Source organism: Ischnura elegans, chromosome 7, assembly GCF_921293095.1.
Source record: "Ischnura elegans chromosome 7, ioIscEleg1.1, whole genome shotgun sequence".
Classification (NCBI taxonomy): domain Eukaryota; kingdom Metazoa; phylum Arthropoda; class Insecta; order Odonata; family Coenagrionidae; genus Ischnura; species Ischnura elegans.
In genome coordinates, this window is record NC_060252.1 from 74,085,376 (window position 1) to 74,109,934 (window position 24,559).

The 24,559-nt window shown below is 39.1% G+C and overlaps 1 non-coding gene across 1 annotated transcript; it reads right to left on the reverse strand.

Moving 5' to 3' along the window:
• Positions 1-23,827: 23,827 nt before the first annotated feature.
• Trnag-ucc lies at positions 23,828-23,899 on the reverse strand. Its single transcript has one exon. It is a non-coding gene; the product is annotated as a tRNA-Gly (tRNA).
• Between the last annotated feature and the right edge of the window lie 660 nt (positions 23,900-24,559).

The window sequence follows — 24,559 nt, forward strand, 5'->3', positions numbered from 1 at the left end:
TTTTATTACAGCCGATCGATTAGTTTCCATAATTTACATTTCGAACTCGAGTTTCTCTACGTTTAGTAAGGGCAATAAGAACGTACATGGTGAAAGATATAAATTCCCCAAGGCCGTACTCTTTTCTGGACAAAAAAGGGGGACAGGAAGGAAAAGGGTCGGTGGGTGAGGGGTTAGGAAAGTTATAAATCATGTAAATGGGGTTAAATGCAAAAATTTAAACTGAGAGCATAAGCTTCTTATGTAAGAGTGTAGATAAATGGTTAGTCAAGAATCTGATCTGGAGTTAAGCGCTTTGCGGTGCGGAAACGTGGACACTTAGGAGGACGAGAAGAGACTGGAGGCTTTCTAGATATGGTTGTGGCGAAGAATGGATAAGTTAAAGTGGACAGAAAGGAGGAGGAACGACGAAGTGCTGGACATGGTGGGTGAGGAGAGGCAGCTTTAAGATGAGATACAGAGGAGACAGATAGTATGAATAAAAGAAGTTCTTAGCGGGGATGGGATTTGGAAAACAGTGTTAGAGGGTAGAATATTGGGTAAACGAGGGAGAGGAAGGAAGAGAATAGGATTTTTAGATAGGATGAAAGGAGGTTGGCCTTATTGTGAATTGAAGATGGAAGTACATGGAGGGAAGGGATACTGCCTCTATACTTCTTCCGCCACTGGCAAGAATTCAAAGAGTTGGTAGTTAAAAAAGTTAGTTAAAAGGTACTTGGAGTCATCTGGGCTGGAATCGCTGGAATGGGCTGGATTTTTTACGTAGAATGAGAGGTATAAGACGTTATTATTTATTGATGGAAGAAGTACATAAAGAAAGGGGAGGCTATCAGAATGCTTCTTAAATACTCCATGGAAACCTACCATTGTCGGTAGAATAGTTTAATAATAAAAATTATGTTTAGGAAACGTAGGAACAAATATTCTTCATTTTCAGTGTATTTCATTGCAACCGATCGAGTAGTTTCAGTAATTAATATTTCCAACTAGGTTATCTCGGCGTTTAGTGCAAGGGCATTAAGAATATACATGATCAAAGAGTATATTTCTCTAGAAGTCTTGGAGAGAGGACCTACCCTGGCGGAAACTTGCTCGAGTATTAAAGCAAAGCGCCACCGGGCTCGCATCCAGTCTGAGTTCTGCTATCGATTGGTTCGTCCGGCGTTCTGTTGCTGGCGTCTGCCAATAGTAGGCAGTGCGAAATGATTTTAAAGAGACGGAGCGTTTTGGATCTAATTACCACTTCAAAGGCAATTTTGAGGGAGTCGTCTGGAAGGCATCGTATTCGTATTATTTCCAATTTCAGAACTCTCCAATTCGATGGATTTGATTGAGATGTTAGGTAACTTAGTTCGACATCTTCATGTACAGAATACCTTCGCTAGCTATTCCGAGGGCAAAAATAAATTAATAATCGGAGGTAATAATCCCCGTATATTTTCCTCATTACAAGTGGAATTTGATGCCATCCTCATTTACAGAAAACCATTGATAGCTATACTAAGGGTATTAATTTAATTAAAAGTTACATGAAATTTACCGCTGCTAATTTCCACATTATAAGGGGAAATTTTGCTGTAGCTTTCGAGTTTTTAATATTTTAGAATTCCCGGAGATTTATCCCGAACTGACTCTTCATAAATCTAGGATATTTTGCTAGCAGCAAATAAACACCAACACGGATATCGCTGTCATCTACATGACGATGTAAAATGTTATGAAAATAATGCTGCGCTACACTTAAATCTCTGCATCTAGATATCTAATATAAATGCATAAACTACAAGGATATCTGCTCCCTAGATGCAAGGGCCTTTCTAATTTCCTAATAAGAATACTTTACAGACTTTCTGTCTTGATAAATTCTCTCCAGACTGATATTGATCGCTTTTCCATTTAATAAAAAAATACTGACTTGGCAGCATGTCATGTAAAGCAAAATGACTTTATAACTTGCGAAATACTTAGGTTTTGGCCAACTTCATCTGTTTTTTTCTTGCTTTGTTTTGTTACTGTTTGATTTGTAATTGTAGTCAGATTTTTTGTTTCAATTTATTGTTATAATTTCTCTTCAAATTGACATTTTTGCTGTAGTTATACCATTTTCTTTAGCATGAAAAAATATATAAAAAACTTAGTTACTATATAAATGAGTATTCATTCTTAGTTAAAACAGTGAATAGAAAAATTACACGCGTAATCATCGAGCAAGACCATGATGTATTTGCTTAAGTCAACATTTGATTGTCACGTTTAAATTCTATACATCGATAGTAAGTGATGTAGTGGATGCATTTCACAATTTTTATTGTCCACAACTACGGCTATTTCTATTTCGTGGGACATATAATGGTTTAGCCACACTTGCAGTTGGTGTAACATTTATGTCTGTAGCTCGCGGAAAGTGCGGATCTAAAATCTTTACACCATAGAAAAAGTTCTTTCCCTCGAAATAATTACGTGTGCGAATTTTCCAAAAATATCTACACAACGCAGAGGCATCGAGCTTATTTTATAATTCTAGATAATCGTTTGATTTAACTTGCATTTTAAATACGAGAAAAAAGAGAGATTGGCCCTAGGAAGAAACTGAAAGGAAATATAAGAAATGGTTGCTATGTTTACTGTGTCCATTCATGAAAATTCAGCCGAAATATTTATTATAAATAAAAAATAGAATCACGGTGTTATAAGGAGTATTTTTTTATCATCACTAACTGCAGCGCGTATATTGAACCTCAACGCGCTGGGTATTTGTTGATTATTCGCGGTGTCGTCTTTCGGAAGCACGATTTTCGCGTATCGTTCCTCGCTGTCGTCACATTTTGTTTCGATATATATCGCGATCACTCCAAGCGGCCGTTACGTTGTCGCACGCTTGAGTATCCCAAGTTTATTTTCTCCCGAGGGCAACTTCTCACCACACCCTTATCTCATCGGCCGTCCGATGCGGTGTGCCTCTTTTTTTTCTCATTTAAGTGCGGCGTAAGTGTGTCGAGGTCGACGCGCCACCACCGGAAGGTTAAAGCGACGAAGACGAAAAGGTGTAAGTGATTAGCCGACCGCTCTTATATAGGGGCCGCCGTCCATGCTTCTGTGCACCTTACAGCGGATTGAACAAAAACTATCAAATCCTTTGTCACAATACAAGAAGGCAGCTGCGTCCACCTCTTACAGTAATTACTTCACTATCGTCATCATTAGTCAGCAATACGTAGATTTGTTTGGCGTAATCAAACAGGCAAAATGTTACTTGCTTGGCAATAAAGGAATGCAAAGTTAGAAAATGAATGCCACTTTACTATGGTAGAAGTTATCACAAGGATTAAATTAGGCAAATAAAATGCAGAACCGATAGATTTAAGATGTTGTTTTTTCCGCGTACAATAATAGCCCGGTCAAAATAGACATTGACCCTTGCATAAATTGCCAACAAGCTGAAAATTTCCAGGAACGTTAGGGATACCACTCTAATGAAATCCTGAAAAGTCCCCATTTATCCCGTGTGTGCAAAAATTTTTATTCAAGGTCGAAGGTCACAAAAATGGGTTGTTTGGATTTTTCGGCCAAACGGTTAGTTTTACGATAAATATTGCTTAGTTCAAAATTGTAGAGCAGTTAATTTTCTACAAAATTATCATCATACTTTTTTCTCTAAGATTTATTATTTCTGAGATAGAGCCATTCGAGCAATACGCGTGTTACGTGTCCAATAATGTTCAGAGAACGCAATGATATAGTTATGCATATTACTGAGAATAGATACGGGTAATTTCGAATGGCTCTATCTCAGAAATGATGAATCTTAGAGAAAAAAGTACAGTGACAATTTTGTAGAAAATTAACTGCTCTACAATTTTGAACTGAGCAATTTTTATCGTAAAACTAACCGTTTGGCCGAAAAATCCAAAAAACCCATTTTTGTGACCTTCGACCTTGAATAAAAATTTTTGCACACACGGGATCGATGGGGACTTTTCAGGATTTCATTAGAGTGGTATTCCTAACGTTCCTGGAAATTTTCAGCTTGTTGGCAATTTATGCAAGGGTACCCCCTTTTTTGGGCTAATTTGACCTGGCTATAATGGACCATAATACGTGCGATAGTTTAGCTCTGGGGTACTTTGAATCGGACGTGGTAAAATAGGCTCTGCATGTGTAGTTAATAATTTTTTTAATACCATCTGCGTGGCACTTACTTTCTGTAAATACTTTTCGGTGACACTTACGGCGCTACCTTTTCGTTTTCCCATTACTAACTAGTAGTTTTATTTGCATGGTAGCATGTTCGACGAACAATTTTTCAGTCCTTATTTTTGATCGGTCCCACAACTTTTTTCATTGGGCCAGATGGATTTGAAAAAAATCGATTTTTCCGATCCGCCTTATGTTCGTGTCCACGAATATTACAATAAAGGACCCTCAAGTTGTCCTCATAATGTGTTGTCGCCCACCGCGCATTTAAATGTGTTTACAGAAGTCGCCACTCGCGTCGCTGACGGACAAATTGATCCGAGTTTCACGGGGTAATAAGGTATAATTAGGAGTGTCATACGAAATTTACATTCACGATGATTTTATTAATCGAACTCATAACTCTTCAATGCTATTTCTCGCAATTACAAACATTATAATGTAAAATGTTGGAAAAAAGTGGATCGCCTGGATCGCATTGCACTCATCACCGCGCCGTGGACATTTTTGTAAACCTATTAAAATGCGACCGATGTGGCAATAGAAATGAGGTTTCTATGGAATGAAATTGGGTCTCCTCTAAGCAGTCCCTTTTTCGTGTCATTGGTGCTCTCCTAGTTTCTGGTCTGATCTTGTTTCGTTGACCTGTGTGCTTGGCCTGTGTCCGACAAACGAGCGAGCTAGGATGAGGGCTGTGTGTCTGGTGTGGAATCGCCCCGTGCCACACACCCTGGTGGTGGCTTGCACGGTATCCTGTAGATGTAGCTGAATGTAAAATTTAATGCGGCTCTCAGCTAATCCCCATATCTAAAAAGTTGTTCAGGGGTCAATGCCAGTCAGTGGATTGAAGTCTTTGAATCTTACTTTGAATCTTTGCTTATAACGAACACGGGCAATTGCATAGGCGGATCCAGGGGGGGTCAGGGGGGCACGTGCCCCCCCCCAGACCCTCAAAAATATGCAAGATTTTTAATACGGTCCCATTATGATTGCGCTCGTTTTGTATTACGACGTATCGTTGTGCCCCTCCCAGAAAAAAATCCTGGATCCGCCCCTGGGTAATTGTTTACTCTTTTACAAGGTTTGTAATGTTTCTCTCCGTGAGGTGCCTGAGGAAAAGGAACGGACCCAGAATCCTGAATATTTGAAGTCTTAAAATAATAATAATTGTCGAAACAATATCTCATCTCTGCGAGGCAGTAATTCATTTCTTATGTAGGCATTATGGCATGACTATTCTTGCAAACCAATGCATACCAGCTTCATTTCAGCCCAAATACTCCGATCAGGTCTCACATTAATTTATTACAACATCAGCAATTATCATCATCAGTCATCAATCTGCAAATTGATCTGACACTGCTCTTCAGGAAATTATACTAACAGCTTCTTTAATGCTTACATAGTTCTTCTGCTTAAATACTTCATTACCTGCTCTATGTAACACCCTAGACCTTCCTCAGCCATTCTTCCCTTAGGGAACATCTATTAATTACGTCAGGCGTTGAGGGGGGGGAAGAGGCCTCACCTAATCTAACGTGGGTTGAGGGGGGAGTCTGGGAGGCCATATCACCTAATTTTTTTCCGAAAGAAACAATGTAAAATTACGTCTCTTGTGTCAAGTCTTGACCCTTGTAAGGGACATGCAGTGTTCACTGGTGACCAGTGGTGCAGCGATGGGGGGGGGTTAAACCCCCCCCCCCCAGAGTTCAAATAAATTTTTAATTTTAGTCAATTTTACTTAATTGGATTGATATTACTAATAGAATAGTGTTAGGATGAATAAAATATTCCTCAGAAAGCCGTAAAACTCACCATTTTGAACCGTTTATCTTAAAATTCCGCAATTTATTAATCTCGCACCTACCGCTTATCCTAGTGGGTATTCCATACCCCCGCACACCCCGGTATTAGTTGCACCTAAACCCCCCCCCCCCCCCAGCCTTAATTTCTTGCTGCGCCCCTGCTGGTGACATTCGTCGATGAATGTACGTACCTACCCCCAACAACTTCAGCTGTCAGAAAACGAATAACACCTCTTTGCTTTTCTTTTTACACCTTCATGTCACTATTTGCAATGCGACTGGCGGCGTTGGACGATTGATGGGATGCTGTTGCTAACTTCATATAGCCACGTGAAGTGCACGCGTGCCCTCTAGCGACGGGCTGTGCCACGACCACTGTTTGGTAGGACCCACATCTGGTTGCTAACAACACGATATTACCATCCTGTCAGTGGTTTGCGCATTACAGTCTTCGGCTCGTCTCTGTTTGATCGCTCTTATAGATAACTTAGGCAGAAAAATGTATTCAAACAAACGCGAAGGTGGATACTTTTCCCATGGTTCATTCATCATTATTGGTTTTATAAATTTAAAATTTAAACAATAGTAATCACTGGACAGATGTTTGAAATTGTACGAATCATAACACTCGGAAACATAAATTGTATATACTTGTACGGGAAAAACTTTAAATCCCCTCAAAGTTTCCAGGTTTCCAACGCGTTTCCATTTGGAAATCATCTATTACTCATTGCAGAAGCCTTCGCAAGACCTTTAAATCCCTTTAGTATTTAAAATAAAATGCTTTATCAAATACTGCAATAGCAGTAAAAATGTCGGACGTACATACATGACTTTAAAGTCGAGATTAGCGGATTAAAAGCTATGGGAAACAACTTTTAATCAAGTACATACAGGGGCGGATTCAGCATCAAATTGGGGGTTTCATGAGCTTGGTTCGGGGACTATGGAATACCTCCGGGAGAGAGGGGTTCTCCCGGGTAAATGTTTTTGTTGTGAGTGCTACGCTCTTCGATAAATACAGCTCAAACTTCGCTCTCGTTTCGGTCTTGTATTCATGTATGTGTATATACGCTCCCACTATATTACAAGGATAAAAAACTATTAAACTAATAAAAAAATTTAAAAACATGATGAAATTTGGGGGAGTTATGACCCTGTGACCCCCTCCTAAATCCTCATGTGACTACATATGAGGGGGTGAGAAGCCAAGGAGTCCAAGTTATTTTTTTCTCTTGACAAAGTCAGGTTCAGAAATTCATAGACGAAATATTCATAAAATTGGTGACCAAGGGATACGCGTGAGTCTGTTCTGTGCTGACATCGAGTGGAAAATAAAATGCATTACTAAATATCCAGTTTATCTCGTTTGTTTTCTTTACCTAATTTCTGTACTCTCTGTTTAGATAAAAAATTGCTTGTTCATTTTGCTTTCTCACCCACTAATACGTATAATGATTACAATGGTATTAAATTTTGGCCAGCTTTTTCGATTTAGACACCTGTATCCGATACACGAGCGCTGCCACTATTCCAGATTTTCGTCTTTTCGAGACTGCTATGAGAAGTGAGCGGCTGAAGATAGACGTGGATTTTCCAAGGATTTCGTGCGTCTGGGAAGGTCTTCTGTGCATTTCGCAACGGCAGTGGCGAAAGTGAGCCATTTCACGTTATTTTCGCGGTCTGGTGAGTGTCGTGGTTCCTATAAGGGAGTGATGGAGTCAGCCATGGACAGGTTCTCTCGGCCCAAATACGGTGCTAATCACTGCGGACCACCTTCAATTTAATGGTAAAAAAAACTACATTTATGTAAAACCCATATGCCGCCTCGATGGGATTATGGGTGGTTGTTGATAGAAAGCCAGCCGTTTTACAAAACAAAGCAAAAGAAAATAAGGTGCTCGTTTAAGTCCGCAATAGATCGAGAACCGGAAAATTATGCGTTTTTTAATTTTTAAAACTCATTATCCACAGTAAAAGGTTTAAGAACGATCCCATTGATTTAACATCTGAGCCAAGTACGTAGGCTCTTGTCTACCTATACATACTATTCTAGTTGGCGCGCGGCTAGGAATTCAGGCTAGGGGGGGTTTTAGGAGCAACTAATACTGGTGGATATGGAATACGGGAGGCGCGGGTGCCCTCCCACAGAAAATGTTTAAGGTAAATGGTTCAAAATGGTGAGTTTTGCGGATTTCTGAGGGATATTTTATCAATCCGTACACAATTCTATAAGTAATAAATATGCAATTAAGTAAAATTTATTAAATTTTAAAATTTCTCTGAGGTCTGGGAGGTTTCTCCACAAAACCCCCCCCTCGCTGCGCCACTGCTATTCTTCAACTACATAATACTAGTTAAAATAAAATATAAAATAAATACATACTATACATACACATAAATACATACTATACAAGCCGCCTCAACAGCCGTGAGGCACCCAGGGCTCTAAAAATATATGTATATAGGGCTATTTTTAGTAGGGCACCAGCTGTTTGCCGAAAAGGATATATGGAGTGATAATATTACTGAGTCCCACTTAGCACTTATTGAAGTTCTTTATTGCTCGGGGGAAAACTAATACCTGTACCAATCCGTATATCCAAAATACGTCGTATCGTTTCTGTTGCACCTGGAAGCATAGTGTTATGCATATGGCAATAACAAAAAAGTAACGACGATAACAAACATTTACGATGATACTGATTCATAACTTAAAGGGTGTGTGGAAACAGTTGTGAATAGTTTAATAGTTTTACGGTGCGTGTATTCTAGGCTAACGTTTTCCGAGTCGCTAACTGTTCATAATTGCTCAAGGAACATAAGCCTATTACGAAAGCTCCGGATCCCTTGCGGCTCCTTAGCGTACTTCCTGTAAAAGCTGTGTAACGCTCTGTATTGCCTCGTTTAAGGTTTTGACGATACATGCAGCTTTCCTTTTTGTTTATTTTATTTTCGTATTAAATGGGGTGCTCTCATAAAATTAAAAAGGTAATTTATTTACATGTCTAGATAAGTAAGTTAGATTTATTAACTTAGGCGAAATATGACTTCATAATTCTGAATACTTCTGTTGCTAGAGAGCTTCAAAGTTCGCAAAAATTAATAAATTCTTTCGCGCTTCAAGAACGCCCTGTGATGTCAGAATGCGAGTAAGCAGACTCGCTCCATGGCAATAACAAAAAAGTAACGACGATAACAATCATTTACGATGATACTGATTCATAACTTAATGGGTGTGTGGAAACAGTTGTGAATAGTTTAATAGTTTTACGGTGCGTGTATTGCGCAATGGTTGACTCCGACTTCGAAAAGACGCATTCTGGGAACATTCTGAGGGTAGATTAATTTAGTAATTTTCTAATGCTGTGGAAATCGCCATAGATAAGGATGATGAAAAAGTAATAAGCGCTATTTACCAAGACTGTGCTGAATCTTCCAGTACCTATGCATACATTCTTTAAACCTGTCAATTATTCAGGATAAATATTTCACATGACTGATGATGAAATTGACATATAAAAAAATAAATTGTACATAGAGATACATAGGTTTTTATAAAACCGGGACAAATAGTCTACACTCTACTGGCATCACGTAGACGTATTGTTTACTGGGCTCTGACGTCACGATCAGCCGACATGGCGATGGGTCGTTTGGAGCGCAAGATTCAAAGACAATTTTCAAATTTTAATTTTACGATTAATACGCAAGTTAGAGAAGAACAGCTTTCATTGTAATTTTTAGCACGAAGGATATTTTTTTATCGCATAATCATCCATTTTCAGTGGAATTCCCCATTGATTTCGGATTATTCTACGCCGGATCGCACTTTCTCTCCTACTTATGTAGGAAGGGGAATCCTGAGCAACAGAATCGCCTGAAGACTCGCTCACTAAAACTTGGCAAAACTCATTATTAACCACATCGATAAATGACGTACTCCTTCAGTCGTAGCATATACCGGACGATTTATTTACAGGCGACCGAGATTGAAATGGAAAACCCGAGATCACGTGATGAGTCCGATTGGCTGACAGCGGCTGTAGTGTTCTTTCGTGGTGTTCATTTCGGTTTGACATTTATTTCTATGACACAATACCGACGAAGTAGCGGTATTATTATTATTTAAATTAAATTCATTCTCTTCTGATTCGTTAGCTGAATTTTCCAGGGAGAATTCGGTGAGGACGCATTTCAGAGGTTGACTGGCGTGGCTGGATGGTTTCCAATTTTTTAGGATCCGTCTGTTGGGGACAGTGTAATTTTTATGCTCCGAAGGGATGAGACCCGAAGAATGGAAGCCCTACGTCACCGCCCCTCAACCAAACCGTCTAAGATGCGGCCTCACCAAATTCCACGTAGCCGCTAAATTTTTCATTTCCCATACTGAAACCCACGTTGGAGTTTCAGAATTGGCATACCAGCGTTTGCTTATCGCGCTGTGACATTTAGTACTCTGGGATATATTCGCTCGTGAGTACTCATCTATGGGTAAAATATGTGCCTAATTGTTATCAATCCATCACCTACATGAAGATTTTCGGATGAGAAAGTAAAAGAAAGATGCTATTTCGAACTCGTCCGAACGCACCTTGAATATGCAGCTAGCGTATGGGACCCGGTGCAGGAAGACTTAATCCGCGAACTAAATAAAATACAAAGGAAGGCTGCGCGGTTCGTCGAAAACTGCTATTGGCGTTCAGACAGCATTACCTAGGCTTGGGGCCCCTGGATACTCGGAGGCTGCGCGCTGGGCTTAGAATGATTGAACAATTGAGAATGGATATCTTTAAGAGCGACACGGTTAACATAATACTAGAGCCCTACTATATTTCCAGGTCCGACAGGAGCGATAAATTAAAAGATATATTTTGCCGAACGGGTAGATATGGGAATTCGTTTCTCTCCCGAACCATAAAGGACTTTAATAAATGCTAGTCGTAATTTCCTTAAAGCACTTCCTTCTTATGCGTAAACGGCTGGTGTCTTAACACCCCCTGCCACACGCCATTTAAGCGGCTTGCGGGGTATTATTTAGATGTACACCAATCACCTCCGTGCAGTGTGTGGTGGTTACCCTCTCGTGAAAATCGATTTTGCGGCTCCTTCGTTTTCATATATCTTCATTAAAATACTCACGACGAAGGTTAATATTTTAGTTAATTAATTGATTAATGTCCATAAGACCCGAAAACAGCACAATGAAGCCTTTACACCACATGGGTCGACAAAAAATAACAAAAATGATGTCAAATCACAATCAATGATGAAGAAAATATCGCTACGGTCGAATCAAAGAGCTGTAAAAGGTGTTATCTGAAAAATGCATGGAAGTCGGGTAGTCCACTTCCAAATAACGACTAATACCACCTAAAATCCCTAATCATTTAATGAAATCTGTTGACGATCACAAATGTCCATACCCAGGACAATAGTAACTCACCCAGGCAGGATTCGAACCCGTAACCTTTAGTTTTGGAAGTCGAAGACTTAACCCCGCCGCCAACATCTACTGATGCATATATCATCTGCTGAATTTTTTCCGTTTCCCGTAATAATGCTGAGGTTTGGATTTCAAATGTTGGCCTCAGCTTTTGCCTTCCTCGCATTCTCCTCGAGCACCATTGTTTATATCGATTAACTTGTGATACTTATCTATTGCTGAAAACCTGTACGTAATAGCCAGTGATCATTCCATCACCAAACAGCAATCAGCTCTGTGCCGAGTACGATGTTTTCCCACCTGCGGAAAATGGAAATCGTCCTCGCCTCGCTTACGTATTCATATATCCCCTTTAATAAGGTGTGCGCTAGAAACGAAGAACATGTTATTTTAATGACAATTTCAAAATGCGCTCTTAAAATTGCACTTCTGACAGACTACCGCAAAAATTAGATTTTCTATCCATTACTTCATGTAAGTTGCAGTTTAAAATGTACATTTTTGCACGGGTTTTCAGGCAATACTTTTCGTTGCATGGGAAAAACTATCTCCACCGGAGGTGAAATTCGCCTTAGTGAAATCGTTTGATTTAGCCGGGATTCGGGATCTCCCTATTGCCTGTCGGGTATGCAACCATCTACACCACATAACATACTTTACCCGCAATTATAAGATCTAGGTTCGAATCCAAGACATTACAGTTGATTGTTTTCATGGCGAATTTAACCTCTGGTGGATATAACTCTCCACACGTGCGCAAAAAGTCACTTGTTTCATTCAGTGCGTCGTGGGAAAAATATTGGTGCTGCTACTTTATGCATGTTATTTTTTTTAACAAATGTGATATTCCCCATACCATAAGAATTGTGATAAAAATTAAATGTGGGCACGTAACCGTACTGCTTTTTGTGTTACAAGGAAAAAAAGGCTGTAATTGAAGTCAAATCACAGTCATCATCATATTAGTCAACAATCCTAAGATTGGTTTGACGCAGCTAAACATTCCTCTCTCCTTTCCGCTTGCCTTTTCATAGCGACGTATTTCTTCTCTTTTACATCCTTTAAAGCCTATTTAACTCATTCGGGGCCGTCCCGAGCCCTTCTTCACTTCCACTTGTCCTTCAACGATTGTCTTCATCAGACCATCGTGCCTCAAAATATGGCCAGTTAAGTTTGCGTCTTCTGCTCAACCCTTTCTAACCCAGAGCTGTTTCTGGGAGAAATCAAATTTTGAGATTTTTCATTTTGAAAACTTGAAAATTTTACACTCAATGATAATTATCCTGGCAGCTAAATATTTCGTCGATAAAATTTACACTACAAAATAATATTTAGTTTAGATATCTCTTAAAAAGAGCTGTAAGTTTAAACATTTTTGATGTTGCTTAGAAGCTACATTGGGTTATGAAGGGTTAAGGTTTTTAGGAGGCTTCTCTTTTCTCCCTCTCTTCTTAACACTTCTTCGTTACTTACACGGTCAATCCATTGCATCGTCATCATTCTTCGGTGGCATCACATTTCGAATGCTTCCATTCTTGACTTCTCCGCTGCTGTCAACGTCCAAGCCTCGCTTTCATAGAGAAACATACTCCACGTGTAGCATCGTATGAATCAAATCGCAGAAGTTGATGAAAATGTAAAATATCTTGATTCGAATCCCGGAAAATGAAATTGATTTTTTCATAGCGAATTTTATCTTTGGTGTGCATAAATATGCACGTGCAAAGTCGCTTGTTTCATTCACTGCTTCGTGGGAAAAATGTTGGTTCTGTTACAGTACACATGTTAATTTCTTTTAAATCTGATAAGATATTCTTCATACTATAAGAATGGTGATAAAAATAAAATGTATCCACGCAACCGTACGACATTCTGTGTTACTGGAAAATTAAATGCTGTAACTGAAGCCAGATCTCATTAGTCAATGCAAATGTTGCTACGGTCGAATCAAATTACCGAAAAAGATCTTACCTGAAGAATTCATGAAAATTTGGTCGTTCTTTCTCAAAGAAATCGCTATTATTCAATCATGAAATCGGTAGATGAAAGTAGAAAATGAGTTACACGAAAAACAGAATATTCATGCATCAGCAATTCTCTCATTAGTAATAATAGTAAACGCGAAATTTTGTGCCCACTTCTCATGATTTGGTGACGTCATTAGAGTTCCGGATAATAAACTTGTCAAGGAAATATCTCTAATTGTGGAAAGAATCGCTAACACTGATGTTATCAAAGAGGAGCAACCCGAAGACGATGTAAGAAAGACAGGGTATAACTGAGAATAGGTAACCGTCTCTGAAGGGGTGTGTGACATCAACACCTCATCTGTGAAAGGGTGAAGGCCATTCGCCGCGTGTAACTCGAGACATAGACGAGGTATCGAAAAACGGAAAAATGAGGGTCTATTTTTCAAACCTACTAAACAATTGACAGTCAAAGGAAATCGATGAACTCGCCCATTATGTGCATGCCATGTACGTTTTGGTATTCTTATTTCTAGCCTCGATGGGTGCCGTCTATGGCGGAAAAAATGTTTTAAATAGGTTACGCATCAGTTTATTGTTTCGGATCGCGCTGATAGACGACGATGACCCTTAAATTTTCCCGGTATTTTTACCGGACAATGTTCCAGCTGTCTATGAGTATATATACCATCTCATCATTGGTAATTCTTTTGCCTTGAAGATGCACTAAATGTTCAAAAAGCATAACAAGTATAAGGGACCAGTGTTAATTTTCCAGTGAAAGTGAAGCAAATGATAGACGGTGAGCGCATGCAATGCTCAATAAATCTAGTAATATCTAAGCCTAACCGGTAACTGACATCGGGAATAGGTAGTCCGAAAGGGCAGCAACAGATATACACTTATTATTTTCTTGATTATTTTTTGTCTTACATCTTTTTTATGGTACAGGGTGGAGAAAAATTGTGTCTCGAAATTTTAATCCTTTATTACTGATGATGTTTATAACTTATTACTTCGAATGCTATGCCTACATTTGTCTTTGCTTTTGTCCAGAGCATCCGGCAACAGGGCAAACTCGCGGCCAATCGGAGCGCTTAGCTCAAAGTTTCTGTAGATAACAATGGTGCATTTTCAGTCCAAAAATCATTAGTGATTTTGTTTCTAACTGGTATCCGCTATTCATTGTTAAATTTCGTGACTCAATAGGGTAGTTTCCTTCATCAAAGAAAACGAAATGCATTGATTGCGATTCATTAGTGTACTCACAATATACAAATTTGGTTTTAGAAATCCCAGTTTAGACGAATGGCAATGGTCAATTTTAACCTCATTTGAAAAAGGCCAGATTGCCGCCCGTGCGATTCCACTCCACGCGACATCACAGGGTCCTAGTTTCTATACGAGTAGTTAGGAGTTTTAAATTGTCTGAGATTACCAATGCATGCATGAGGCACAGAGCTCAGTGAAACATCTCTTAATAATCACACATTAAAAATACCTAATTTTGGAAAGTTTCCTTCGTTTGATAGGGTTAATCCTTATTTAAGCCAAGTGCTACCTGCTAGCAGGGTACTCAGCCACCTGCTATCAGCCTGCGTCGTATCAGCGCTCAAGCCTCGCCCCAAGGTCACCTCACACGCCGACAGCTGGAACCAGAAATACATCACACGGACTTTTCCCATTATTCCTACCCAGCCGTCGCATTTTCGCGCGCTTAAAATTTTTCACTTTTCGTTTAATCGCGAAAAATAGATATCATCATTCGAAAATCTAAGAGCTTGAAATGCGCACTTCAGGAGTAATAATCTTTAGATTTAGGCAATTAAAAATAATTGGAAACCACGCTATTGTTTTCCACCCTGCACTAAGACTATATAAACTACTTAGTTAGTAGTGAGTAGTTTAAATGGTCTAAGACCCTGTATTTCATGATTATCGCGCTGGAAGTCTGGATTCTACCTCTTTAAAGGATGTCTCCCGCGGAGTGGTCGCGAGCGTCCCCCTCGCTTTAAAACCTTTCCATTGGTCGTTTGCGCGCGCTCCTCTGTATGTGTGTGTTTTTGTCTGAGCACAGGAGAGAGAGCGCTCGTGCGATTACTTCGCCGGCAGAGGGAGAAAGTGAAGCGTAGGGCCATTTTATTTTCGCGCCCGAGACGGTCTTCAATGGACGGCGACGCTCATCACTCCTCGTGTCAAATTGCGCCGTTTTTGTATGTGCGCGGTGAGCGTCAGCGCGCTATTTCTTCAGTGCTCGACATTCGTTTTCAGCTGCTTTACACTCCATAAAATGGCCTATCGATGTACTATTTAACCCACTTATGACCACCACTGACTAATTTCTACAAGTGCTTGAGGTTAACGTGACGAGATACGACATAAAGTTGTAGAATCGACCTTTTCGCTCATTGTCAGTTTCAAACTGGACTTCACGCGCGCGGATTCATTATTAAGGCCGTTTTACATTAGGTACGTCATTTCGCAATGTGACGTATGTACGAAGGCGCAGTCAAATTGTGTCGTGTTTGGCAGTGAATTGCTAGAACGCATGCGAGAATATATGTATGCGAGATGGCAAAATAGCTCTTGCTCTAATTCCGAGCTTGCATTCAAGCAATTAAAAAAAATCATTGCTATCCTGCGCAGTGACGTGCCTCGTGTAAAATAGCCTTTACAATGAATAGCTGTACAAGACACCCTACTATGAGTCTTGAAAAGTTTGACTGTAAATTGGCAGCAAGTTCTCATTAGTTGGACTTATTAAGTGGTACAAGTTCTTTCCAAAGAAATGCAAGGAATCGCCGATCTATACTAGTCTCACCTCACAAAGACACGCGATTGTTATTGCTTTAAGAATTCATGTAATCCTTTTTTGTGTTATAATTTTTCCCCACTCTAATCTGTTATTTTTTTAGTTATTTTTCTAACTTTTCAGACTCTGTGTCTTGCCTAACTACTTTTCTGGAACCTTTAGCGTCGCGATGTAGAGGCATATGAAGTTCCGTTGCCAATTGGCTACAGGTTTTCGTATGCTGGACGCGTTAAGGCATTTTCATTCCCTTTTAAGAAATCAAATGAATGGATACTCTTATGAAATCCCTCCTTTATTGACGATATTTTTGCTGATTGAAACATAAACCATCCTTTACCCAATAACTTTCTCTATTATACCGCGCTACTTGTTTTCATTTTTTATTCTACCAAATTTTTTCTTGAACTCCTCAGTACCCGTGCAGCACGTTACCTGGGAGAGTGCATTGTTATGAAGTTTTGACACTTGCTTTCCGCTTTCAAAGGTTCGTTCGTTTCAGCAGTGACGCGTTAGTTAACCTAAAGGGATTCTTAAGTCCGCCGCTAGGACTGTTCTCGCTCCGCGCGCATTAAAATCAAATTTCACAATCGCCACTCGTGGCGCTAGCAGTCATCGATTTTCACTTTTCGCGAAGAAATACACGGTAGTAATACGTAACTGCGCCAATAAATTATATGAACCACGCAAGCATGCAGAGACAATTTTCAACTAAAGAAGACCACTTCCACTACGGCTAAAGGCGAAAGTCACACTGAACGAGATACCGCTGAATTTTGGCGCCGCCGAATTTAAATGCGCGCGAAACGGCAACAAATATAACGTTTACCCGCCAGGTTTTCTGAGCTTCCTCTTGCGTTAAATATTGCGACTATTGCACAAGAAACAATTGACTCTCTCCCTCCGACACGACGCTCCCCTCCTTCGCCATTTCGCTTTTGTTCGCTCCGCCTTCCCAGTGAAAAATTTCCTCGTTTTTACGCACGACTGGATTTCCAGAAAGATTATTGTTATTAGTATTATTGGAGGCGGAGGCGGTCCCCTTTGCGTCATTTGCCGATCATGCGGGGCTTACCCCCTCGTCTCGACTGGTGATTGTATCTTCAGCGGGAGTAATTGGGGTCGTCCCGTGGAGATGGCAGCGAACCAGACTTTATCTCGCTTATCGTTTTTTGCCGAGCGAACAACCTCAAAAGATATTCTGTGCCCTTGGCTTCAGAACAATGATGGGATCGTATTCTGTGAGTTCCTATGCCGGATAGACCTACGTTGGCTGACCACGGATTTCTCTTGCCGCTTCTCCTAAATGCGCTTTCTTTCAATTCTGAATATGCACAGCATATGGTAGTAATTTTTACTCACTTTCTATTTCTGAGGAACATCGCCTCCAAAAGCATTTCGACACCTTAACATATAGGTATTCACTTATATATTCTTAGATATATTAGTTCCAATAGATACAACCTAGCATGTGGGTGCATCAAATATCGCATATAAAAGAAGAGGGAAATGTTATTTCGAAAGAATGTGTAAAACTGAGATAAAAATATTTTTGGCCCAGACATCGAAAGGAATTGTAAAAATTTTCATCCAATGAATATTTTATGTTTTTTTTTGACTTAGTCCGACAACTGGGTAGAATATTTTGTGGAAAGGTATTTAATTATGCATATCACTATATCAGTAATGCCTGGATTTTGTTAATCAACACCACTTTTGAATCGAATTTTAAATATCAGTTATAAGATATGTCAAAATATTTCAAGAATTCAAAACAAAGTACGTGAACTTTTCCTGCGCATCAAGCAGACCAGTCAAACTTCTTTTATTTTTTCTACTTTATTAAAAGGATCCGATAAGAAATTGATATTGTTTTTTGGCTGTAAAATTTATTTGGAGATTGTATGTCAAGCTTCTTATTAATGGCAAGTGATATAATCTTGCCAGTATTGATTGGGAAGACGTCAGTAAGGATCGTATCCTAAGGTGAGTAAGGCAGGTGAATAGATTGTGTAGATGGTTTTCTTTTAAAGTGAGTGAGGGAGTTTATAAATTTAAATGAGAGCCTGATTTGCTATGAGACCCTCGAATGAGAATTTTGTCATCTTAAGGCGCATAAGTCGGGTAGGCGGCTTTTCGCTTGGGATACGGTCATCATCATCATCATTATCGACATCTCAACAATCGGACCACTCCTACTATTTAAAAACCGTATGATCTCTAAATTTACGCTAAAACTACCGGTAATCATTTTTGAGACATATCGCGATGAGAATTTCAATCCTCGAAACATTTTTCAGAGCATGGACTTTCGGCAGTATGCATCCGAATCGGATAGTTTTAAAAGTAACGATTTTTTAGTGTTTATTACGGGAATATTTTCCTTCTGACGGATTATTGAGGAATTTCTGAAGGGATAATATTTGAAAAAGTAGTAAATTCATCGAAAATTCGGCTTCCTTTATGGCAAAATGTGAAGTATTGCCACACACCGCCAGACGTTTTTTCGAGCTGCTATAATGGTTGATCATTCTCATCGCATCGGAAAAAACTGCGCAAAATTACAGGTACATATGCATTGAAAAACCATAAAATACTTTAAATAAACTTTGGACTTCGTAAATGCAATACCAATAGTTAAAATAATCATTGGTCATTGCCGACATTGGCTAAGTTACAGGGATTTCTTATTCATATGTCTTAATATGGTCTATAAGGTCACCCTAAATTTTCGAAAAATTTTAAACTTTAGGGCTCGGGTGGCAGTGGTAAATTTAATCCAATTTTGAAAAAAAATTCGGGTCTGAGATCATGAAATAAGTAGACGACTTTCCGGACATCGCAAATTTTATCCCGATAGAATGTAATTCTTCGGCCCACCCTGTTGTACAACCTGCCACCCTACTGTGCAGTTATATGATGTAACGAAATGCATACAATCGAATTAGTGTTTGCGGTAACATCATTGGTAATTTATACTTTTAATCGATACATTTTTAAGAAAGTAATTTTTACGTGAAACCTACTCTAGCTCATGCGAGTAATCGTTTCAATATAGCAATCGATGTTAAAATTTGAATTCAGCGAGCGCGGATCGGAAGGCAATTCCAGCTACGTTAAGCTCATCCACAGGCGTAAACTTTTGGTATAAAATATTTATGTACGTCTAAAGTGCCATAATTAAAGGTTTTACATGTTTATTTTCTGCAATGGCATTTTATTATAATTAAAATAGTGGTTTGGATGTTAGTACTTGCTTGAGAAAAGATCGACAACGATTGCAGAATTCACAGGAACAAAATTAAAAGCAATTGTTATCTTAATGGTATTCATACTGATTAAGTTTCAAAATACAACTTTGAAAATTTAATTATTTACTAATTTGACAGTGCAATTTATATTGAGCCCGGTTTCATATTTTAAATACTCTTCCCGTTAAGGTTTACCGCCTGGAAATAATATTGCTTGGGAGTTTTTTTTTAGATTTAAATTTGGAACGACGGCCTGAGTTACTCCTTACTGTCTGTATTCAGCCTGAATCACACCATGATTTTAATTGTCATTTCTGAATGATCACTATCACGATCACTAGAGTGATAACTCGCAAATGATCGTCGCCGGCAATTGTTTTTCGCGATCACGATCGCGATGAGGATTTCCATCACTTTTTTCATCAATCGTCCGGTCGCTTTTTCCATCGCTGAAACCTTCACTAAAACTCCATATCAGCCAATCAGAACGCATTCCCGTATGGAGCGATTGCAGCGCAACGTTTGACAACCGTGGGAACGACATAGATAAACAAACACGCTATATATTTTCGTGATGTTAGTGATGCGAAAGGGGACGGCGAGAGGGACCATATTATTTAAAAAAATGACCACTAGACCAATCACTTTTCTGGTCGCGAAAAGCGATCGCTCTAGTGATCACTTCTCGCAACGAAAGAAAATGATTGTGTGATTCAGGCTTTAGACTAGTTTCACTAATGAAATAGGGTGGTTTCCTATTTTTTTTATTGCCTAAATCGAAAGATTATTACTCCTAGAGTACGCATTTCACGCTCTTAGATTTTCGAATGACGATATCTATTTTTCGCGATTAAACGAAAAGTGAAAAATTTCAAGCGCGCGAAAACGCGACGGCTAAGTAGGAATGATGGTAAAAGCCCGTGTGACGTATTTCTGGTTCCCGTTGCCGCAAAGTGAGGTGACCTTGGGGCGAGGCTTTGAGCACTGATACGACGCAGGCTGCTAGCAGGTAGCGCTTGGCTTAAATAAGGATTATTATTACCCTATCAAACGTAGAAAACTTTCCGACCTTAGCAAGCTTTAATAGGTGATAATTAAGAGATATTTCCCTGAGTTCTGTGCCTCATGCATTCATTGGTAATCTCAGACAATGTAAAACTCCTATCTACTCGTATAGAAACTAGGTCCCTGTGACGTCACGTGGAGTGAAATCGCATGGGCGCCAATCTGGCCTTTTTCAAATGAGGTTAAAATTGAACATTAACATTCGTCTAAACTGGGATTTCTAAAACAAAATAATTTGTATATTATGAATACACTAATGGTGGGTAACGAATCGCAATCAATGCCTTTCGTTTTCTTTGATGAAGGAAACTACCCTATTATCATATTGACCTTTAGTGTGAGTCGCAGCATCTCATTGCACGCGCTCTAGCTCAGCGATGTAAGCCACTGCCATGAATCGCGGACCCTATTTCCGTCCTATCTCCCATGTGTTCCCATTCCCCGTACTGTCACTCTCGGCACTGGCAAACGATTCCGAATTTCGCTTCTCACTTCATTATATTTTTCCATTCTAGTTTGACTGTAAATTGACAGCAATTTCTCGTTTGTTGGACTCATTAAGTGGCACATGCTCCTCCGATAGAAATACAAGGAATCGTAAATCCATAGAAGTCTCACCTTACAAAGTCGCGCGATTGTTATTGCTTTAAGAATTTATGTAATCCTTTACTTTTTGTGTTGTAATTTTTCCCACTCTAAACTGTTATTTTTTAAGTTATTTTACAAACTCTTCAGAATCTGTGTCTCGCCCAACCCCTTTTTTTGGAACCTTTACCGTCGCGATGTAGAGGCATATGAAGTTTCGTTGCCAGTTGGTTACAGGTATTCGTGTGCTGGACGCGTTAAGGCGTTTTTTTTCCGTATTAAGAAATCAAATGAATGGATAATCTTATGAAATGTCTCCTTTATTGACGAGATTTTTGCTGATTGAAACATAAACCATCCTTTACCCAATGATTTTAGTAACCGCTCTTCTTGTTTTCATTTTTTATTCTACCATTTTTTTATTAAACTCCTCAGTACCCGTGCAGCACGTTACTTGGGAGATTGCATTGCTATGATGTTTTGACACTTGCTTTCCGCTTTAAAAGGTTCATTCGTTTCAGCAGTGACGCGTTAATTAACCTGAAGGGATTCTAAAGTCCGCCGCTAGGATTGTTGTCGTTCCGCGCGCATTAAAATCAAATTTCAAAATCGCCACGCGTGACGATACCAGTCATCGATTTACCAATTTACGAAGAAATACACGGTATATTAATAGTAATAGTATATATTAATACATATCTGCGCCAATAAATCATGTGAACCACACATTTAAGCATGCAAGACGATTTTCAACAGGAAAGGACCATCTCCACTACGCTTAATGGCGAAAGTTACAGATGTTACAGATATATTCAGTTTATTATGACGATTAAGCGATATTATTACTGCTTGTATTCCTGTGGGGTAAGGTGAAATATCATTTTCAATATCAAAGTATATTACCGGTTAAGGTAGGTTTACATGGAAAAAAAAATTTTTTAGTTGGAATAATTAGCATCCTGGTCATGTTTTACCACTCTGTATAGAAAAATATTTACCAACCAGATTCATGGTTACAATCAGAGGCGTAACAGGCGTACAATCAGTGGCCCCGCGTAGGCCACTCCCCCGGGGGGTTCGGGTCGTCGTTACTCGTCTCACTGTCATGATATTAATTAATTAACTTTAACTTTCGGCAGATGCAGTTATTATATTTCAAAACTGGACAATAGTTTTAAATATATATTTAATTTCTCTGAGGCTTTAGGGGGGGATCTATCCTCCTAATCCCCCCATAGTTACGCCGCCACTCTTCGTTTTGGTAGGTTGCATTGCCGCGGGGCGTTCATCGTCTTTTTGATTTATTTTAAGTAAGAAGAACAATATAAAAATTTCATTACATGAAAAGTTTTAAATATATTTTACATATAGCATACGTAACTACAATATTCATGTATTCTTCTAAACCTCGGAAATTGAAATATAGCTTTCGGCCATTTTAAAAGTCAAGGAATGGTTCAAATTTAATTTTAAAAAGCTATTTGTAATGCGAAGATGTTATTCTCTCCATAAAAAAATACAATGAAATGCACCAATTAAATATTTTGCCCATGACGAGATGAAGAAGACGACCGTCTCGCCGTTCTCATAGTTTTTCGCGTGTTCTTCTTCACTCTTTCGACCGTAGAAGCTAAACGTTCACGTTTCAACAATGTTTAATGATTCATTGTTGTAGCCGAATAAACAATGAGGAAAACTATGTATGGCACGAGGAGCTTCGGCAGTATTTCGCACAAATGATATAAGTTCATCGTTCATCATAATTATTTGCGCCGATAGTAGCTGCAGTGGTTAAATGGTTTCAAACGAATTATTGGAGAGTATAAGGGACGACTTAGTGCACCTCCACTTTTATTATTTACGATGGTAAAATGAGAAATTAAGGTGGCCCATACTTCAATGGAGTTTTTTTTTTACCCTTCGTCCTACAGTTCGTAAATGCTTAACCGCCGCAGCATAATAGCATTCCAATGTCATCACTTGTCAGGCACTTTGATGAGATTGACGGTGGAAGCTAATGTCTATTGGCGTATAACGCAGATAACATGCTGGCTCTCCATAGTTGAACAGCGTGTTTTGGTGCTTTTCTGTGTTATGGTTTAATTTTGCATTCATTAGAAGTTTCATGTGTTTTCTGGCACCAGTTGTATGATATTTCCCTGACTAGCCTTGACGGTGATCTGCCAATAAAGCAAAGCGAAAGAATTTTAAAAATGTTGTATGACCTAACTCTAAAGAAAATGTAAATAAATTGATTCTGTTGACGTCGAGAACTTGGACTGTATTGCCTATAGAATTTACTTATTTCATAAGTCATTGTCAGTGGGGTCCTAGGTTGTTAATGGCAGCTGATGTTGTCTGTAGACATAGTATTGCACGTGGGTTCACCATGGCCGTGAACGCTTGCTTTCAAAAGATTTTGCAGTAGTTAAAGATACGTTGTATTTTTCATAAAATTATTAATGTCCCTTCTAATAAATAAAAGCGAACAAACTATGTATAAATCCACCAATTTATTTTTCAAAACTAGTAGTACCACAAAAATAAATTGGTGGATTTATACATAGTTTGTTCGCTTTTATTTATTAGAATGAACCTCCACAAAGTTGAGCCTGTTACGATAGAGATAATGTCCCTTCTATATTTAATTACAGGTCAGGGTAAATTTGAATGGCTATGATCGCGAATGCAATCTGGAAAAAAAGTGCGTCGGCCGGGAATCGAACCCGGATCAACTGCTTGGAAGGCAACTATGCTGACCATTACACCACCGACGCTGCTGTGAAAGGTCGTCTCACGTAAGCAACCAACTGAAAAGCGCTTGTTCAGGTGAGCTATCTTGCACTACTCGACTCGTCTTCTGAGAACTTGCGTGAACTGATGGAAGTCTTTCTGTTCTTCGTTTTGCGTTCTATATATGCTTAAGGATTTATAAACTACGGTCCTGAAGGCCGTATTCGATCCTGTTCATAGTTGACGAGAACTTTTCTTCCGTGGAACATTCATGATAAGAACTTATTTATTATTCCAGTACTTATAGCCAAGGCCGTAACCAGGGGGGGATCAAGGGGGATTGATCCCCCCCCGAAATGAAAAAAATTAAATAGATACTTTATGCTCGCTTGGTGCTCACACGACGATATTATATAGTAGTGCATGGACATCTAGTAGTCCAATGCGACTTAAGTCAATAATTATCTAAGCGCATTTGTAGGTGCAGTGTGTGAAATAATAGTGCTGTGAATTAGTAGAGAGGGACAGAATTGACATCGACACCGAGGAGTTAATTCATTTGGTCGCTGCAAAAAAAAGCTAGAAGGCTAAATTCAATTTTATAATAATATTTTTATATTTTCCTTTTAGGGTTTTTAATAAATATGCATATTTTACCGTATACGCTATTTTATCTATCTTATAAAAATAATTTTATGTTTGCC